The sequence below is a fragment of the Chionomys nivalis genome, chromosome X (assembly GCF_950005125.1).
Source record: "Chionomys nivalis chromosome X, mChiNiv1.1, whole genome shotgun sequence".
Classification (NCBI taxonomy): domain Eukaryota; kingdom Metazoa; phylum Chordata; class Mammalia; order Rodentia; family Cricetidae; genus Chionomys; species Chionomys nivalis.
Window position 1 is genome coordinate 133652472 of NC_080112.1, and position 20433 is coordinate 133672904.

Consider the following 20433-nt stretch of genomic DNA (forward strand, 5'->3'; position numbering starts at 1 on the left):
ATTTATGACATTAATTTGAAGAAGCCTATCTTGTGACAGGTGTTAAGCTGGTAATTACTGCTGCTGTGAGCTGATAGATAAAAAGGCCATGCCATGCCTAGAAGACAACTTTCCACACCTTCCTTTTGATTTTTACAATTTCTGGGATGTTCTTTTGGAGAAGGTGATATCAATAGTTTGTGCTTTTTATTGATGAATTCCATTCCATTGTTTGGACATACTCTATACTGTCTAACCATCAATCTTCTGAAGAACATATTTTGTTTTGTTTAGTTTGTGGCTCTTAGCAATAAGGTTTCTATGAATATGTCCATTTATATATAAATACAACTTTTAGTTCCACAATAGATCTTTGTTCTGATGCATGAATGAACTTTCCTTATTATTTTGAACTTTCTATAGTATACATATGAACAGGGTCTTTTGTTAACAATTCATTCATATTTTTTCTTTCTAGTTTTCTGATGTTACAGGTTATAAAGCTGTTGTGAACAACTGTGTGTGGTGTTTATGTAAATGGAAGCTTTTGTTTTCTCTGTTATGAATGCCATGAATGCAACTGTTGTGTCTTGTGGAAATAGCATCCTTAGTTTAAACAAACTGACAAACAGTTTTACATGGAGGCTGTACCACTTTACATTCCCAACAGCAATTCATGTGCAATACAGTCTCTCTACTTCTATATTTCTGATGTTTATTTCATTGTTATTTCTTCTTTCCTGAAGCACCAAGGATTTCTGCATCTGTAATATCCTGTCTGTTTGAATCCTGTCTGAATCATCTGGATGAATCACTAGAATATCAAAGTCCAAATATAATTATATTTATATAACAGAGGAGACAAAATTATAGGAATATACAAGGTATCTGTGGTATCCAGGTGTCAGGGATAAACCATAGGTATAAGGAAGGGTGACTTGTAAATTAGATACAATTGGAAAACTAGGCAGGATAGCTCACACCTGTATTGCCAGCACTCAGAAGCCTGAAGCAGTAGCTAGCATTGCTGATATATTAAACATTAGCCTGGGCTACAATATGAGAATTTGTCTCAAAAAAGTTTAAGAAGAGGGACTACTGTGAAATCTCAGAGTTTAAAAGTGCTCCCAGGAATGGTGGCACACACCATTGATCCCAGCATTCGGGAGGCAGAGGCAGGGGGATCTCTGTGAGTTTGAGGCCAGCCTGGTCTACAGAGCAAGTTCCAGGACAGCCATGGTTACACAGAGAAACTCTGTCTCAAAAAAACAAAAAAGAAATAAAAGTGCTTACTCCTCTTCTTGGGGGCTGGAATTTGATTCCTAGAACCCATGTGGCAGGCTCATAACTATCTGTAACTTCAACTCTAGGGTATTTAACACTCATCTGTAACTTCAACTCTAGGGTATTCAACACTCTCTTCTGAGCTCCATGAGCACACACATATACATATATATGAATAATTAAAAATAAATAACTTTTGGGAAAAAAGGGAAGTGAGGTACATTGTACTGATGGAGATGATCTCTTTTCTGTTCATTGTGATGGACACACAGTTCTACTCATGGGATGAACTTCCACAGTACTTGATATATATTTGCATACACAAATAACTGTAAACAAAACTGGAACATTTCAATAAAATTTGTAGATTATACCAACCAGGATATATAATATAATAATATAATATAACCAGGATATATAATCCTGGCTGTGAAAATTCATGCTATTTTTGTAAAGATGTTACTATGGGGAAAAGATGAACATTATACAAGAACTCCCTATATTATATCTTAGAACTGCATGTGATTCTGAAGTACATTACCAAAAAAAGTTTAATTTGGAATAACAAAAATTTTATTACTCACAGAAATTGTCCTCTTACCTCCATGTATATACCATAATGTACATGTACCCCCAACAAACTCTTCCTCCCTTACATGTAATAAACATAATAACAATAAAATATATCTTAAAAATATAATAGGTACTGAGCATAAACGAAAAAGACTATTTAAAAAGCTGTTATTGCCACAGGTATGGTATCATATACCTATCATCTCAGCACTCAGAAAGCAATCAAGGGGATTATAAGGCTAGTCTGGGCTTCATAACAAGCACAGGTGAGCCTGGGCTATATATGATCTTGCCTAAAACAAAGCAAAACAAAAGCTATCACTAACAATCAGTATTAATAATGTTGGAGCCAGATGGATGGATCAGACGTTAAAAGCATTTGTTATTCTAATACAGGACCCAGGTTCAGTTTCAGAACATATATGATGGCTCACAACCATCTGTAACCCTACTTCCATAGGCTTCAATACCTTTTTCTGGCATCCATGAGCTTTACCTCTAGATAGTGTACAGACATGCAAAACATCCATATACAAAAATATAAACAAACAAATCTTTTAAAAATATTAAGAATATTAATTTAGGGGTCTGGAATGATGATTCAGAAGTTAAAAGCACTTACTGCTCATTAGAGGTTCCAGGTTTGATTCCCAGAGCCCACATGTTACCACAAAACTATCCATAATTCCAAGTCCAGAGGATCCAATGTACTCTTCTGACCTCCTCGGGAATCAGGTATTCACAGGTACGCAGACATATATATAGGCAAAACACTCATACACATATAAACAAACAAATAAACAGATAAATAATGTTTCATAAGAAGAATGTTAATTGATGGCTCACAACCATTTGTAACTCCAGTACCAGGGGATTTGACCCTTTCTGGCCTTTGCAGGCACTAGGCACGAAAGGGGTGCACAGACATGCATGCAGGAAAAAAAAAACATATAAAATAAAATTAAACTTAATGTTAATGCATTTTGATTTAAAAAGTGTTATTTGGGGCAAGAAAGATGGTTTAGTGAATAAAAAGCCTATCACAAAAGCATGAAGACTGGAGTTCAGATTCCCCAGAACCCACAAAAAAGCCATGCAGGTATAGAAGCCTACCTGTGGTCCCAGAACTCAGATCATCATTTATAGGGCACAGACAGGGCATCCCCAGAACAATATGATCAGCTAGAGGAAGAGATCTACCTCAGTAAATACAGTGGAGAACAATCACAGAAGACATTCAACAACTCAGATCTCCAAAGACACACATACAGACAGACAGACATACACCTGCACACACACATACACACATGTCCACAAATGCAAACATAATATGCATGCATGCTACATACATACGTGTGCAAAAATAAAAGTACTTCTTATACTGTGTATGTATTATTCCAGACTCACCTGACTCAGAAGATACAGAGGCAGCTACAGTTTCAGGATCTGGAGGAACAACATGTCCTAATAAAGCAGGATAATACACTGTCTGTTTACATCCATCCACAATGGCTTCAGCTTTTTTTGGCATTTCTACCAATACAACTTTGCTGATCTCTGAAAGTAAAGGATTCCCAACTATGAATTCTATGGGGATAATGTAAAACTATCTTTCTGTAGTGGGGATAATGTAAAACTATCTTTCTGTAGTGGGGATAATGTAAAACTATCTTTCTGTAGGGGGGTGAAAGAAAAACTTTTCTCAAGACAAAGGAAAACTGAATAAATCTTCCTCTAGCATAGTTGCCCATATAAAGATCTAACAAAAGACCTGCAAATCAAATGGATATGCTATAAGGAGGGAAGTTAGAGAATCAGAAAGGAGTTGGGGGAGAACAATGGACATATTAGGAACATAAATGTGGAAAAACTATTTCATCCTTAAATAAAAAATGGTACTTCAGCTCTGGGAAACTGACTGGTGGTTTCTGATGGTACTATCTTACCAAAATATATTACCATAAGATCTAGCAATTGCACTTTTGGAATTTATGAAAAAGAAATAAAACTTACATTTACACAAAAGCAAGTACACAAATGTTCATAGAGATTCAGACCTAATTTCAAAAACTGGATGGAAAAAAGTATATATTTCAATGGGCAAATGGTTAAAAACAACATAGTGGCCTGAGAAAGAATATGGACTATCTACAGATACCCACAAGTGGTTATAAGGGAATTGTGCCAATGGGAACAAAATCTACATACCCTAAGACTTTATATAATACTATTAAAGTGACAAAAATATAGAAACCAGTATTAGCCAGATGGTAGGGAACATGCAGTTGGGAAGAAAAGTTTGACTTGAGTGAGGTGGGTAGGTTAACAAAAAACAAATGAGGCAGCCAATGGTGATGAAGTTATTCTGTATCTTGACAACAGTAGAGGCAATAAAATCTACTCATATAATAAATATGTACAGAAATCAGTATAATCACACAAGCAACAATAAGAAAACTGGGACTTCTCGATTATATTCAGGTATCAGACCAATGTGAATATCCTGGTTGTATTATTTAATCTTGGTGTTCTTTTTTTTTCAGTTCTTTTTATTGTTTATTTATTTATTAAAGATTTCTGCCTTCTCCCCGCCACCACCTCCCATTTCCCTCCCCCTCCCCCATCAAGTCCCCCTCCCTCATCATCCCTAAGAGTAATCCGGGTTCCCTGCCCTGTGGGAAGTCCAAGGACCACCCACCTCCATCCAGGTCTAGTAAGGTGAGCATCCAAACTGCCTAGGCTCCCACAAAGCCAGTACGTGCAGTAGGATCAAAAACCCATTGCCATTGTTCTTGAGTTCTTATATATTGTTGGAGAAATGATAAAATATAGGAGGGATTATGTTCTTATTTCTAACAAATAATATGAATCTAAAATTATTTTAAAATAAAATGTTTAATTTACAAAATGAACTATAAATGGTTTGCATTAAGGATGCTGAGATGTTTATGGATTGGGTTGAAGATTGCTTTCCTTAAAGTGTATCCTCTGCAGCTCACCAGAATCAGAAACGGGCCCAACAGATGAAGATGGATTTTGCTGGCCACTGGTATTTCCCATTGCAGGTATGTAATTCACTGTCTCAGGGCTGCCTTCCAAGACTGCTTCTGGTATTACTGGAATATCTACAAGAAAACATTTTTAAGGATCCCAATTATGAATTCATACATTGCAAGACTATCCTTAAGTAAGGTGTAGGAGCCAGGCGGTGGCACATGCCTTTAATCCCAGCACTCGGGAGACAGAGGCAGGCGGATCTCTGTGAGTTTGGGGCCAGCCTGGTCTACAAGAGCTAGTTCCAGGACAGGCTCCAAAACCACAGAGAAACTCTGTCTCAAAACCTCCCCACAAAAAGTACAGGAAATAAACACATTTTCACATAGACTAAGACAAAATTATAATTTTAAAAGGGTCGAAGGAAAATCATCTAGAAATTACATGGTGAAAAGAATGAAGCTTTGAGAACCATAAAAAAGGAAAAATGAAAATAGAAAGGTATACATGTAGAGAAATTGTGTTGTTCACAAATACTCATGAGGTGATAAAATGGTAAAACTCCCTGGGAAAAAATTCAATGAATTCTTAAATGAAGCACATGTCAACATATGATTCAGAATTTCACATAGTACTTTACTTCTAACAGTTAAAAAACCCTGGAACTATCTTCACTATTGATTAGTGGGTGAAGAGACAAAGAAAGTTGTACATACATGCCATGGAATAGTATGTGGCACTGAAGGAAGCGTTGATATGTACAAAAAATGATATTCATTGCAAGCAAGTCACGTTTCATGAAAAATTACACCCAAAAAGTTACATAGCATTTAATTAAATTGAAGTAAAAGGCAAATGAAAAATGTAGAAAAGAAATTAAGGTCACAGAGAGCCAAATGGTGCTTAGGATGGAGCAGGGGGGGTGAAGGGAGGTGAGAGAGGGAGATGGTTGTAGTTTACAGAGGGGCAACAGGAAATATTCTTACAATGATGCTAGATATCTCCTATAGCATAACTGTGGAAGTGAACAAGTAAGCATCTCATATTATAAAACTCCATAAAGCTAAATATAAACATTCATGCATACAAATATTGATTTAATCAATGTCAATTTCAGTCATAATGCTATATTTCTGCAATACATTATCATTGATGAAAATGAGTACAGCTTAAATGTAGCCTCTATAATTTCTTCTAACATACAGATTTTAAGTTATCTCAAGGCTGCCGATGAAAAATAAACTATAAACTACAAGTTCTACACAACTATCCTTAAATATTATAAGGAGAATAGAGACACTTTCCCATGAAGAAAACTAAAAGAGCCTTGAATAAACGCAAAAAAGAAATTATTCTAACAGATAGAAGCAACTATGAATCATTGGGAAGGATAAAATAACCACAGAAAGATTCTAAATACAAACAAACATGGGTAAAACAGATCATTCATACATAAATGCTGGGAATGAAAAATGTATAAAGCAGAAAAAATAGAAGACTGGTAATTTCTAAGAAATTTTGAAATGAAGAAGGTTAGTGTCTAGAATATGCAAAGAACTAAAAATAACTGAACATCAAAAATATAAATAATCCAATTTTAAAAGAACTAAATGAGTTTTCAACAGATGAAACACAAATGGCTTAGAAACACTTTTTAAAATGTTCAAAATTGTTACTCACCAGGGAAATGTAAATTAAAAGTAGTTTGAGATTCACCTCACCCTAGTGCACCTCACACTATATGCAATAAAAATTAGTTTTAAAAGAATATTAATGTAAAAGAGAATGGGAGGCATATGTGGTACAGTTTGGAGGAAGGAAAGAGGAGGGAAATGTTGTAATGAAATTATAATCTAAAAAATAAATTAATGAATACTTCAAAATAGGTTCCACCCCACCTGAGGAGTTATAGGCAATTGATAGCTACAGAGAAAAGCAGAGTCAATATTTTTTAAGAATAAGACTCCTGACAGACTGCCTAGGCTCTACTAGATAGTCATATATTTATGTACATACTGGCAACACTAAGTGGACTCAGTGCAGTTTTAAAAAGTGTACATCAAGTTGGGAATGAAAAATAGAGAGTGAGAGGGGAGTTGGGGGGAGGAGAGAGAAGGGAGAGGTGTATATGATCAAAAACTTATGTGTATATATAAAATTCTCAAACAATAAAAAAATTGACACTAACTTACACTGAGGTAAATTTGGATTACAGAGTGCTATTTGTAATGTGTATCATTTCAAACTCACGGAAGTTGTGAAAGACAGGCGGATTGAAAGTGTCTTCCTCTTCTTGATTTTCCTCAAGAGTTGGGTTATTCATTGTCAGGGTGTGGTTTCCAACATTGGCTTCTGCAATACCTGGCATTTCTATTTAAAAAGAAAAATTAACTGTTGTCAAATAAGATCTTTCATATTTAGATTATATTCTCCAGGAAAGGAGGAGGAATTAAGATATTCACACAAAAAAAGAAATTTAGAAAAATTTGTACACCCCCCCTCCCCAGACTTACTTTATAGGAAGCATTAAAAGAAAACCTTCAGGGGCTGGAGAGATGGCTCAGAGGTTAAGAGCATTGACTGCTCTTCCAGAGGTCCTGAGTTCAATTCCCAGCAAGTACATGGTGGCTCACAGCCATCTATAATGAAATCTGGTGCCCTCTTCTGGCATGCAAGTATACATGGAAGGAATATTGTAAACATAATAAATAAATAAATCTTTTAAAAAAAAGAAAATCTTCAAACAGAAGGATGCGATGAAGGAAGGAATTTTGAATCATCCAGAAGTAGAAAACCATAGAAATGTCAGGTACAAAATGCTAGCAAGAATGTAAACTAGTCTAGATATGCTGAAAAGCAGTCATGCAGTTTCTCATGAAAGTGAATATGCAAATAGCCAAGTTTGTCAAACTGTATACATTCAACATTTGTAGGATTTTACATATCAATTAGTATGGCTTGAATGAATATGATGTCTCATTTAGAATTCAGTACTGACAACGTGTTAGTATTAAGAAGAGATCACTAGGCTGTGAGAATTCCTCTCTCTCATGAATGGCATTAAGTTCCTTGTAAAAGAGGCTTAGTGCATCATTACAACCTGTAGCCATGTGAGGAGACAGCTTTTCTCTCCTTCAGAGAAAGCAGCCTTCACCAGAAAATGGCACCTTGTTTTTGAACTTTCCAGCCTCCAGAACAGGAAGAAAATGAATTTATGATTTTAAAAAACTAATTAGTCTATGATATCTTGTTTTACCAGCAGAGATAGACTAAGACATTAATTACATCCCAATGAAACCTTTTATTTTTAAAAAGCTAAATATACAATTCACATACTGATTTTAAGTAATCAAACTCTTGATAATTTTTATCAGGAAAATAAAATTCTAAATTTAATAAAAAATCTATACATAAATGCTCAAAATAGTCTTCATTCTAATAGGAAAAAAAACAAGGGAAGAAAACCCACAAAATTTCCTTTAACAGATGAATGGCTTAGTCGTAGTACTAAACCACGGGATAGAGAGTTCAGCAGCAAAAAAGAATCAAACTGTTGATTCACATTTGGATGAGTCCTCAGGGAATTATATTGTACAGGGGAAACTTATATTAAAAAGTTACAAGTGGAAGGAAAGGGCAACCAAAAAAAGATGGTTTTAGGTGTGTATCTGTGGCAATACAACCATGTTGGATAGAAAAGAACCTTATGATAGGATGTTCTATATCTGGACTGTGGTAAACACATAAACCTTCTCATGATAAACTACACAGAACTAAACTCGCAGGCAGAAATGACAACCATAGCTTTTATAAGATGTTACCTTTGAGGAGAATCATATTTCTTCTGCCTTGTTTCTTACCACTATATGTGAATCTGGAAAGGTCTCAACATAAATCTTTCAATGACAAAAAAACTAATATGAGTGAAGGAGTTTTAAAATATAAAGAATGCTATTTATGTGTCTTTATAAACTCACCCAAATTGGAAGGGATGTAGATTAATGGTGAGACAGTATTTGTGCTGATATCCCCAACTCCTACAACAACTGGGTAAATCATCCCATTAGGGTCAGTGACCAGAACAGTGTCTACTGGTTGGAGCAATATTAGAGGTGCTTCTACAGTAGGCTGCTCGGATGAGATGACACCGTTGGTTCCTTGAGCACCTTCATCAAAGGGTACTGTGTCATGGTCAGAAACTAGCACTTCAGGCTCAGCCTCTGCCACTGGCTCAGGAACTGTTTCCTCAGGGTTGTCCTGGTCCTGGGATGCCTGCTCTCTCTGGTTAAATGCCTCGCCACAAGATTCCTACCCAAGAAAAGAGAACAGAATGAGTTAAGCTTCCCTCAGTTCCTGGACTTCAGTTCCACCATGAGATCAGCCGATCAAAACTTTTCTTTTTGTGGTTGGTTTGTTTCTTGAGACAGGTTGTCATATCATTCAAGCTATCCTACAAATGATGGCCCTCCTGCCCAGGCCTGCTGGGTACTGGGATTATAGATACATTCAACTACACCTGGTTGTCAAAACATTCTTTTTGTAATTAAAACTTTATTATATAGAACTTGCAAATTAAAAAAATCATGCACAGAAATAAACCAGACCCAAAGTCAAGATATTCTTGTGTGAATACAAATCACATCTAAAATGACACTAACCCAATTTAAGTCAACTGTGAATAAAAACAATAATTAAAATGTGAATCAAAGATGGCTTAATATATTGTTCTTCCAGAAGACCCAACTTTGATTTCCAGCACCCACACACACCAAGAAGCTCACATCTGCTGGTGACTTCATCCCATGGAATCTGGCGTGCCCTTCTGGCCTCTGCAGCAACCATGCATGTACACACACAAAAATAAATAATTGTAAAGTATTTTAATAGCTGATCAAAACATGTACATCTGTACCTGTCACTACACTACTTTTTACTTTTAAAGGTAAATGCTATCCCCCTCCACCCCAGTTAATTTAAGGAAAATTTATGCATGGTAACTTAGTAACATAAAAGTACTTGTTGTGGTAATTTAGCAAGCCTACATTTAAGCAGTTTTCCAAATAGAATTTTAGTCACCCATCTGCTACTGAAACAAGTGTACATCAGTCTTGTTAATTTCATGGTTACCAGCTCCATATCTTCAGGTACTAGAAGTTTAAACAAATTGCAAGAATGCTTTGATAATACTTACACATTTCTCCATCTCTGATACCTCAGAAAGCTCTTGTATTCTTGAAACAGTTTCAAAAATATGGGTAATCTGCCTGTTCGTCCTCTCAAGAAGATCTTCTAAATGCTATTATAAATAAGAAAAGTGTGATCATTTTAAAAGAAAAGTAACACATGTTAAAATGTATGAAGCACGGGGCTGGAGAGATTGATTCAGCTGTTAAGAGCACTTGCAGCTTTCGCCAAGGACCTGGGTTCAGTTTCCAGGACCCACATTGTGGTTTATTACCACGCCTAGTTCCATTTCCAAAAGATATGCTCCCCCTTCTGACATCTGCAGGGACCATGTATGCATGTGGTAGCAAAACACTCACATAAAATAAAATGAATATATCTAATAAATTTTTTAAATGAAATAATTTTTAAAGGAGAATGTATGAGGCTGACCTTTGATTGCTAGGCACAGTGGAAGTTCTCTAGCAGTCAGAAATACCCCATTTCCTCGGTGAGGCCTGGGTGTAACGCCAACCACTTTGGCTGAAACATGGACTCTCAACCTGCCTCTACACTATTTGACCTATGCACACTTACTTGGAAGGAACTTCAGTGAAGAAGGTGAGCACTTCAAGCCCCTGATAGCCTCCTATGCACACATATATGCTACAGCCACTTCGCATCAATGAAGGTGTTAACAAGGGAAATTCAAAATAAAGGGCTCCAAACCACACCTACTGAATGGAGAACTGAGTAGAAGCAAAAGGCTGGTGTTTAATAGCCTTTGTGTGGGTCCAGATACATGCTCAGGTGAAAAAACTCAGGACTGTGGGACTGAGGTAAATGCCACAGCTCTAGGGGAACAGGATTGACTCCAATACAGAACTTGTTAGGTGCGTGATGTTGAGCAGGTTACTCAACTTCTCTGTGTTTCAGTTTCCTTATGTTCAGAATTGGGATGAAAATATCTCTTAATGACAAACACTGCTGTAGCACTATCTTAATACAAAAATAGCCGTGCTACAAGATGATTGGTTCAATGGTGCTCAACACTCCATTACTGTTATTATCACCTCTGCATACCATGACACAAGAAAAAAGGTGAGGCCTAGCTTGCTCAGAAGAGCAGACAGAATCCAGATTGACAGCTGAGGTTTTTCAGAAGCAGAATCTGAGGAAAGCATTTAAAGGTAAGGTAAAAAGGTATAGGTTGGGTGAAAATACATGAGTTTTAATTGTATTTAATTAATTATGTGCTTTTTCTTCTTTTGTTTTTAAATTAGCAATGGAGATTGAACCCAGGGCCTCGATTGTGTTAGGTAAGCATCCTACCTCTGAGTCCTGGTCCTTTTTTAACTTTTTATTTTGAGACAGAGTCTCACTAAGCTGTCAAAGCAGGCTTTGAATTGAAGATCCTTCTGTCTCAGCTTCCTGAGTGGCTGAGCTTTACAGGCCCTCACTATTAGGCCCAGTTAATTATAAGTTGTTGTTTTTTATGTTATAATAACCATATTTCTATTTCAATATTTTCACATTGGGATAATATTCTAGTCAGAACTTTTGTTCCTCTTCTTCAATTTTTTTAAAAGAAAACAAGCTATCTTTTTTCATTTTTCATACCAATCCCAGTTGCCACTCCCTCCCCTCTCCCATTTCCTCCAACCCGACCCCCATCCACTCCTCAGAGAGGGTGAGGCTCATTGCTTCAGGGAAGGTCCAAGGCCCTCCCTACTATATCTAGACTGAACAAGGTATCCATCCAAAGAGAATGGGTTCCAAAAAGCCAGAACAAGCAGTAGGGATAAATCCTGGTGTCACTACCAGTGGCCCCGCAGTCTGCTCCAGCCATACAACTGTTACCCACATTCAGAGGAACTAGTTTGGTCCTATGCTGGTTCCTTCCCAGTCCAGCTGGAGTTGATGAGCTCCCATTAGCTCAGGTAAACTGTTTCAGTGGGAGAACCCTTCATGGTCTTGACCTCTTTGCTCATATTTTCACTCCTCCCACTCTTCAACTAGACCTTGGGAGCTCAGTCCAGTGCTCCGCTGTGGATCTCTGCCTCTGTTTCCATCAGTTGCTGGATGAAGGTTCTATGGTGATATTTAAGATAGTCATAAATCTGACTACAAGGCAAGGCCAGTTCAGGCACCCTCTCCACTATTGTTTAGCTGTGGTCATCCTTGTGGATTCCTGGGAATTTCTCTAGTGCCAGTTTTCTTGCTAGCCTCATAATGGCTCCCTCAATCAAAATATCTCTTTCTTTGTTCTCCATTTCTGTCCTTCCTCCTTCTCAACCATCCCATTCCCTCAAGTTCTCCTCCCCTCCCCCTTCTCCCACCCTCCTCCCCCTCCGCCCTCCCTTCTCCCCCACCCCCGTGTTCCCAGTTTTGTCAGGAGGTCTTGTCTATTTCCCCTTCCCAGGTTGATCTATATATGTTTCTCTTAGGGTTTACCCTGTTACTTAGCTTCTCTAGGGTCGTGGACTATAGGCTTGTTATCCTTTGCTTTACAGCTACTATCCACTTATGAGTGGGTACATACCATGCTCATCATTCTGGGTCTGGGTTACCTCACTCAGAATATTTTTTCTAGTTCCATCCATTTGAATGCAAATTTCAAGATGCCATTTTTTTTTTTAACCACTGAGTAGTACTCAATTGTGCAAATATACCACATTTTCTTTATCCAATCTTCTGTTGAGGGGCATCTGGGTGGTTTTCAGGTTCTGGCTATTACAAATAATGCTACAATGAGCATAGTTGAACAAATGTCTTTGTATTATGATTGAGCATCCTTTGGGTATATGCCCAAGAGTTGTGTGCTGGATCCTGAGGTAGGTTAATTGCCAATTCTCTGAGAAACTGCCATACTGATTTCCAGAGTCTAACCAGAATTTTTAAGTGTACATTATAGTGGAATGATAAGAGAAAAGTTGAATGGTATATAACGTGAGGGCCTGTACAATGTCACTAAATGTAATAAAATCTGCTCAATATTTTAGAAAAATACATTTAAAAGACAGAACTTTGATACCTCACAAAAATTACATTTAAAAGACAGAACTCTCGATACTTCACAAAATGATAGAGATCTCTAAGGAAGTTTAAAATATTTTATTACTCTATAATATTATAAAAGCAAGTAGTCAGTGCTTAATATCACTAGGAGCTAAATTAAGCACTAGGAAAAATATTTTCAAATGGCTTCCCATTTTAATAGTTTTTACTTTTGACCTACATCCTAAAGTATTTCATAAATCTAGTATGATAAAACAAAGATAATGTGAGCCAAAACCCACCTTCATATGAGAATGAAATAGAAAAATCACTAATTAATATAAAAGTAGAAAGAAAAGAAGTTATATTAGGACTTAAGTTTAAGAAAAGTAACTCGAGTATTACTATGAGCATATTTTACTATAGATAAACACAAGGTTAGGGTTGTAATTTAGTGGTAAAACTCTTGCCCCGCATGCCCAAGGTATTTTTTAAATATTTATTTATTTATTTATTTATTTATTTATTTATTTATTATGTATACAATATTCTGTCTGTGTGCATGTCTGCAGGCCAGAAGAGGGCGCCAGACCTCATTACAGATGGTTGTGAGCCACCATGTGGTTGCTGGGAATTGAACTCAGGACCTTTGGAAGAGCAAACAATGCTCTTAACCACTGAGCCATCTCTCCAGCCCCCCCAAGGTATTTTTTATGTATATTACATTGTTTATTTCCTGCCTCTGTCCATTGATATGGTCTAGTAATACTGACCCAAGAATTAACAATGTATGCACCTAGCATCCAGATCCAAATTTCCATTCTCCAAAACAGAAGGATTCCTTCAGTAGTTGAATTTCTGGGCAGGAGCAGGGAAAATGCTGATGAACATAAAACATCATGTGACTCCAGAAAAGAAGAAAGTACTCAAAAAAAAAAAAAAATAAGGCAGAGCAAAAAGGCTTTAGGAGTCAAAGGGAAGAAGGTCAAAATTATCCAAACTGGAAAATTAGATCAATAAAATGAGTGGTGCTAATTGTGAATTGCAAATCAAAATACTATAAGCATTGAGTCAGCTTTGATATGTATATAAATATATATGACTATATAAAATTACATGAGTTAGAAATAATGTTTTTTCGTAACAAATTCTATTCAAGTATTTCTAATAAAATAGAAGAAATGAAGGAATAGAGAGTCACCATTAGGCAAATATCACAATAATGATGGCCACAGTAAAAAAAAAAAATCTATGGATAAATAGTAACTAAATTCAGAGGGTTTGGAGAAGCAGAATGTTAAAAGAACCACAGAAAATGTTGTGTATTTACCACTTAGAAAAGGAAAAAATGAAAGATACTTCACAAATCAAGTGATCTATCTTAATATCCCCATTAAAAAGATTTATAGACAACATCTACCCTGTTATATGGCTCAACAAGGAGATTAACATCATTTGTGTAGTATTCTTACCAACAATGCATAATCTCAATCTACTCAAAAGGGGTATTAGACACACAATAATTGAGAGACATTTATAAAGTAACTGACTCTCATCAAATGTCAAGGTTACAATAACATGGAGAGAATGAGGACCTGTCACAGATCCAAAGAGACAATGGAGACAACTAAAGTCAATGTGTGTATGTGTGTGTGCACACATGCATTTAATGATAATAACTATAAAAGAAGAGGTCATAAATTTGAAAGTGGGTGTTTCATAAGAAGAAATGGTGACTCACAGGAAGAGTTGGGGATAGAAATGATATAAATGCAATACAGTCATATATGAAATTCTCAAAAAATAAGAAAAATTTATAAACAGGAAAAATTAAATGTAAGATACTGGATTGAACCTGATCACAGAAAAAAATATGTGAGATTTGGAAAGAATGGCATAATTCAAGTAAGAACTATAGTTTAAGTAATATTTCTGAATCAGGGTTGACTTCCTAGCTTTGACTACAGTACAATTAGTTTAAAATTAGGGAAGTTGAATGACGTACATATATGGAGAACTCTGTACTATTTTATAACTCTCAAAAGCCTAAAACTATTTCAAAATTAGGAAACCCGATAAAACAAGGATCAAAACTGCTGTGAAATGAGCAATAGGGCCATAACTCAGCAGTGGACCACTTGTCTGCCATGCAGGTAGGACTGAAAAAAAAATTTGTGAATTTCAGACTAGAGAAAAACAAACTGATTCATAATTGACTGTACCAAAAGTAGCACACAAATTCAGGATGAAGAAATATTTCTTTGGATATGAGTCTAAAGTAAGTTCACAGTACACAAAAATTGAAAAAGAATCTGACATAGAGTTTACTTAGCATGAACAAAACCCAGGAATCCATCTCCAACACTGGAGAAAAAAAAAACCCACCGTCTCAGTGGGTGGGCGCACGGAGACGGTGGGTTTCGAGACGGTAGGACTGATCTAATGGGAGATCACCAAGGCCAGTTGGACTGGAACTAATGGAGCATGTGATCAAACCGGACTCTCTGAATGTGGCTGACGGTGGAGGCTGACGGAGAAGCCAAGGACAATGACGCTGGGTTTTGATTCTACTGCATGGACGGGCTTTGTGGGAGCCTAGTCTGTTCGGATGCTCACCTTCCTGGACCTGGGGGGAGCAGGGAGGACCTTGGACTTCCCATAGGGTAGGGAACCCTGACTGCTCCTTGGACTGGAGAGGGAGGGGGAGGGAGGGAGGGGAGGGAAGTGGGAGGAGGGAAGGAGGTGAAAATTTTCAATAAAAAAAAACCACCTAAGGGTTGGCAAGAGACTTGAACTTGGTGTGGCTACCAGATGCCCAGGGCAATGTCCCCAGTTAGTTCCTTGGGCACCTGAGGATAGGGAACCTGAAATGATCCTATCCTATAGCCATACTGATGAATATCTTGCATATCACCATAGAACCTTCATCTAGCGATGGATGGAGATAGAGACAGAGACCCACACTGGAGTACCGGACTGAGCTCCCAAGGTCCTAATGAGGAGCAGAAGGAGAGAGAACATGAACAAGGAAGTCAGGACCATGAGGGGTGCACCCACCCACTGAGACTGTGGGGCCAATCTATTGGCAGCTCACCTGGGCCAGCTGGACTGTGACTGAAAAAGCATGGGATAAAACCGGACTCTCTGAACATGGCGGACAATGAGAGCAGACAAGAGGCCAAGGACAATGGCATGGGGTGTTGATCCTACTTCAGGTTCTGGCTATGTGGGAGCCTAGACAGTTTGGATGTTCAACTTCCTAGATATGGATGGAGGGGGGAGGACCTTGGACTTTCCACAGGGCAGGGAACCCTGACTGCTCCTGGGACTGGAGAGAGGAGAAGAGGAGTGGGGGGAGGGGGAGAGGGGCGGGAGGAGGGGGAGGGAAATGGGAGGCGGGGAGGAGGCGGAAATTTCTTTTTTTCAAAAAAAAAATAAATAAATAAACCCTAAATTTGTTTCTCAGTAAGTGTGAAAGTACATAACATTTAGGAAATGCTATGTAAAGGTTCACATTTTGAAGAATACCAGTTAATAATATTTCCTTCTTCACAAACAGGTGCTCTATTTGTATTCTTAAATCTACAGGAACACAGTCCAATAACAGAGTCTTGCGAGGAAAATTCTGAGTACTTGTGAGAAAACTCTAAGAAAACAAAAGTTTTGTGACCTAAGTTTCTTTAAAAAAAACAAAACAAAACAGAATTGTTCTTGTAATGTGCTTTCACGCCCCTCCCAGGCATGGTGGATAGGAGTAAATTCACTTTAGATTATTCATTTGAACTAGCTATTGTTATTTGTTCATAGGCCTCTTTAGAAAAATATGGTTTTGCCATATGTGGCTTGCCCTTGGGATTGTATACTTTACTCAGGTTTAACCCTCAGAGCACCAGAAAATTTATACTCCTACTCTCCCAGGTTCATGTTGCCAATTAGACAGGTCAGTATTATCTAAGGAGAATTTATTTATAGACCAAAAGTAGATATAAAGATAAAAATTAAGAGGAAAGTTCAGGACATCTATTTTGTTTGAAGAAACCCCAAATGTCTATTTATTGTATCAAAAAATCTCTCACTGAACATACAACATGAAAGCATGTACTGGTAAAACTATATTCTTATTTATTCAACTGCCCTTAAGTAACATTTCCCATTGAGCATAACCCTTTCTTCACTTCACTGCACAGACTAGTCTTTCAGTAACCTAGAATCATTTCTGATAAGAACGGAAATATTTCTAGCCATAAGCCAAGAATACAATGTTACAGGGCTTTTGATCTTCAAATAACCCAACAGTGACACTCTGTGGACAAGGCAGGAAACAATCCTTCTTTGGAATAAAATAGGACATAAGTGACCAAATAAACAAAAAAAACATTATAACAACTGAATTATAATAACTATTCAAAAGTCAAATTATGGGCTTTAAAGATAATCTTAATACAAATATGTTAGGTAGTTAGCCAAATATTTGTTCTAAAATACATGATTAAACTATTCGAATTAGCCTTGCATTATACACTTAACCAAAAGCTAAAAATAGTAAGGCATATACTAAAAGAACAGTATTCTTATCAATTCAAGTTCCCTTAAGTCACAATTCCCATTTAATATAACACTTTCAGTACTTCAGGGCACAAAGACTAGTCTTCCTGTAACCTAGAATCAATTCTGCTATAAATGCAAATATAAATACTGAAGAACTCTAGCAGGCCTGAGCTTGGTAAACAGGGCAAAACAGCAGGTCTTGCCCATCTCTCTTCCCTCCCCCTTGCTAAACCATTAGATTACATTCCTAAAGAAAGTCACCAAGGTCTATTCTGCTATTTGGCCACTTTGGTACACCTGACTCATTCCTGAGGTTGATCACCAAGGTCCAATCATCAAAACATCAAGGCCCATCAATCAAAAATCTCCATGTGCCTACTTTAATTCTAAATGTAGTCAAGTTGACAACCAAGAATAGCTATCACAAGTCCACCTCTGGTAAACCTGACACACAACCATTAACACATAAATTTTAGAGTAGGTGACATTGTTCCTTGAAGGACATTTTTTTAGTATTTCAAACTTAAGACAACCACTGTTACTTTCTTAATTTCTTAATTGATAACACATTTCATGATAAAGAAATCAAGGAAAGAAAACAAATAGCTGTACAATCACATTCTTAATAAAATGACAGAAACTTTTATGTCAGTTATAATCCTTGTTTCTGCATGGCCTTAGCTGGTATTTATAACTGGCAACCAGGGATAAGGGAAAGAACACCCTCCCCCTGACTTGACCCATGGTCCAAGACCATGGCCAAGGGAAAAACCCTGCCTTGGCTTGACCTGGAGCTCCCGAGAATTAGAAATTGCCCCCATGTGACTCAACAATATGCGGGGGGTGAGCAGGGCAACAACCAGACATGCTGTACTTTTCAACTAGTTCACTGTACATGCTCCAAAACCCTATAAAAGGCCTCCACTTTTACCCAATCCTCTGCTGTCTTTCTGTTCAGAAGCAGCTGCCATTCTGTTCTCCCCAATATATCACTTGTGTAAGACTGCCACATGGTATGACTTTTTGGTATTCCTTGACTCCTGCCAAGATACCTATGTGCTAGAAAAACCCTTACATTGATAACAGGACTTGGATGGGCTCTTTAAGTGCCTTGCATCCCCCACCAGGGTCTAAACTGCACCAGGACCTTATCCCTCATCTCATTATCCACCCCATAATGGACTTACCTTCTGGCTCACCAATCCCTTGGCATTTCGTTCATCAGCAACAATTCTGTAAGTTTCCCCTTCAGACAGAGGTACCTCCACCCATGGTATATAAGGTTATGGTGGGCCCTCTTCACCGAACCCATCACCCTCACCCTTGGGATCGCAATCCTGCAACTTTCTTATGCCCAAATGGGCTATTACGGCCCTTTCCACTCCCTTTTTCTGCCTCCCTACTAAAGCTGCCTATAATCCCCCAGTTTCTCTATGGCCTTTTATGATACTGTGATATCCTGTTCCTGTCCCTTTCCTGTGGATAAGACCTTATTCCTGAAATCAATTTTTCATTGCCTTTAAGCAAGCCTTTTTGGGCCCCTTCCACAAAAGCCAGGTGAGGTGCTGATTTTTTCCTCAAACTGTTAGCCCCAATCCCTGTTGAGTGTGGTGATGACTCATTGGATAGTTTGGCCCTATTTGGTATAACTGAGTCCTGGGAATGCCTGTTACTACAGGCTACTGCAACCGTTTTGCCTACACACCCCTCACCCATGTCAACAGTGGCATCCTTACCTTCTTGTCCCCCATTGGGATAATACCTCTTAGAAGACCTCCAGCCTCTCCACCTAGCACCTGACCTGAAGGGTCCAAAATTTATTCACTTTTGCAAATCTTGTCTCAGTATCCCTTAGATAACCAATTCAAATGGCCACATAATGGCATCCTAGATTCCCAATATTATTCAGGACTTTTACAACTACTGTGAGCAATCAGGAAAACAGAAAGATTCATTATTCCCTATCTTCCAGTTTTCTCTTATCTTTGGCCCAAGCCCTGTTTGGTTTTTCTCTGCCACCAACACACACAGGTGTGTAGGTGTGTGTGTGTGTGTGTGTGTGTGTGTGTGTGTGTGTGTGTGAATGTTCTGTCTTTTTAAGTTTCTGTTGATGGATCTATAATTTTGTTGCAGATGTCCTGGAAAGAGCAGGAGAGAGAAGGTGTTGGCCTTGCTAGCTGGTGCATCTCTAAGCTCCCTCCTGTAGCAGACTCTATACCTTTGGGCTCAAATTTATTTCTGTCCCTAAGCCTTCTTTGTTCTTAGCTTACTAAATTCAGTTTTACAGGGATTCAAGTGTCTTTTAGGTATAGGTATTATTAAATTATTGCTTTATGTTGCTTCACTTCAATGAAAAGCTGGCTCTGGAGTTGGATCATGGTTACCCTATTTCTAGACCTAGGCATGCTTATTTAAGGGTTTCCTCCAAAATCTCTGTCCCATGTCAGGCAGGCCACCTGACTATATAACAGAGAAAGGAGAGCAAAACAGGAAACTATTCCTAATAAGGATTATTGCTACTCATTTCATACTCTTTTTGTTTTGAGTTAATTCTCTAAAACTTTTGCTATGTTGTGAATCTTAAGGTTTATAAGACTATTGATTTAAACTCTTCATACTTCAGGATTTGTAAGTATATTGGGTATGGTTAAAAATCTATAAAATCTGTAACAACTTATAAATCTGTAAAACCCATAACAGGGTATTGACAATGTGTGTGTGTGTGTGTGTGTGTGTGTGTGTAATCTTAAGGAAATCAGGTGGCAAAACACCACCACTTTGGGATATAAGCAACATGTGGCTCGCCACTATCTTAACTGCTGTCCCCAACTAGGATGAAGGCAGCCATATGGCTGGCAACTGTCCTTGCTATGGCTGGAGAGGGTGAATGCCATG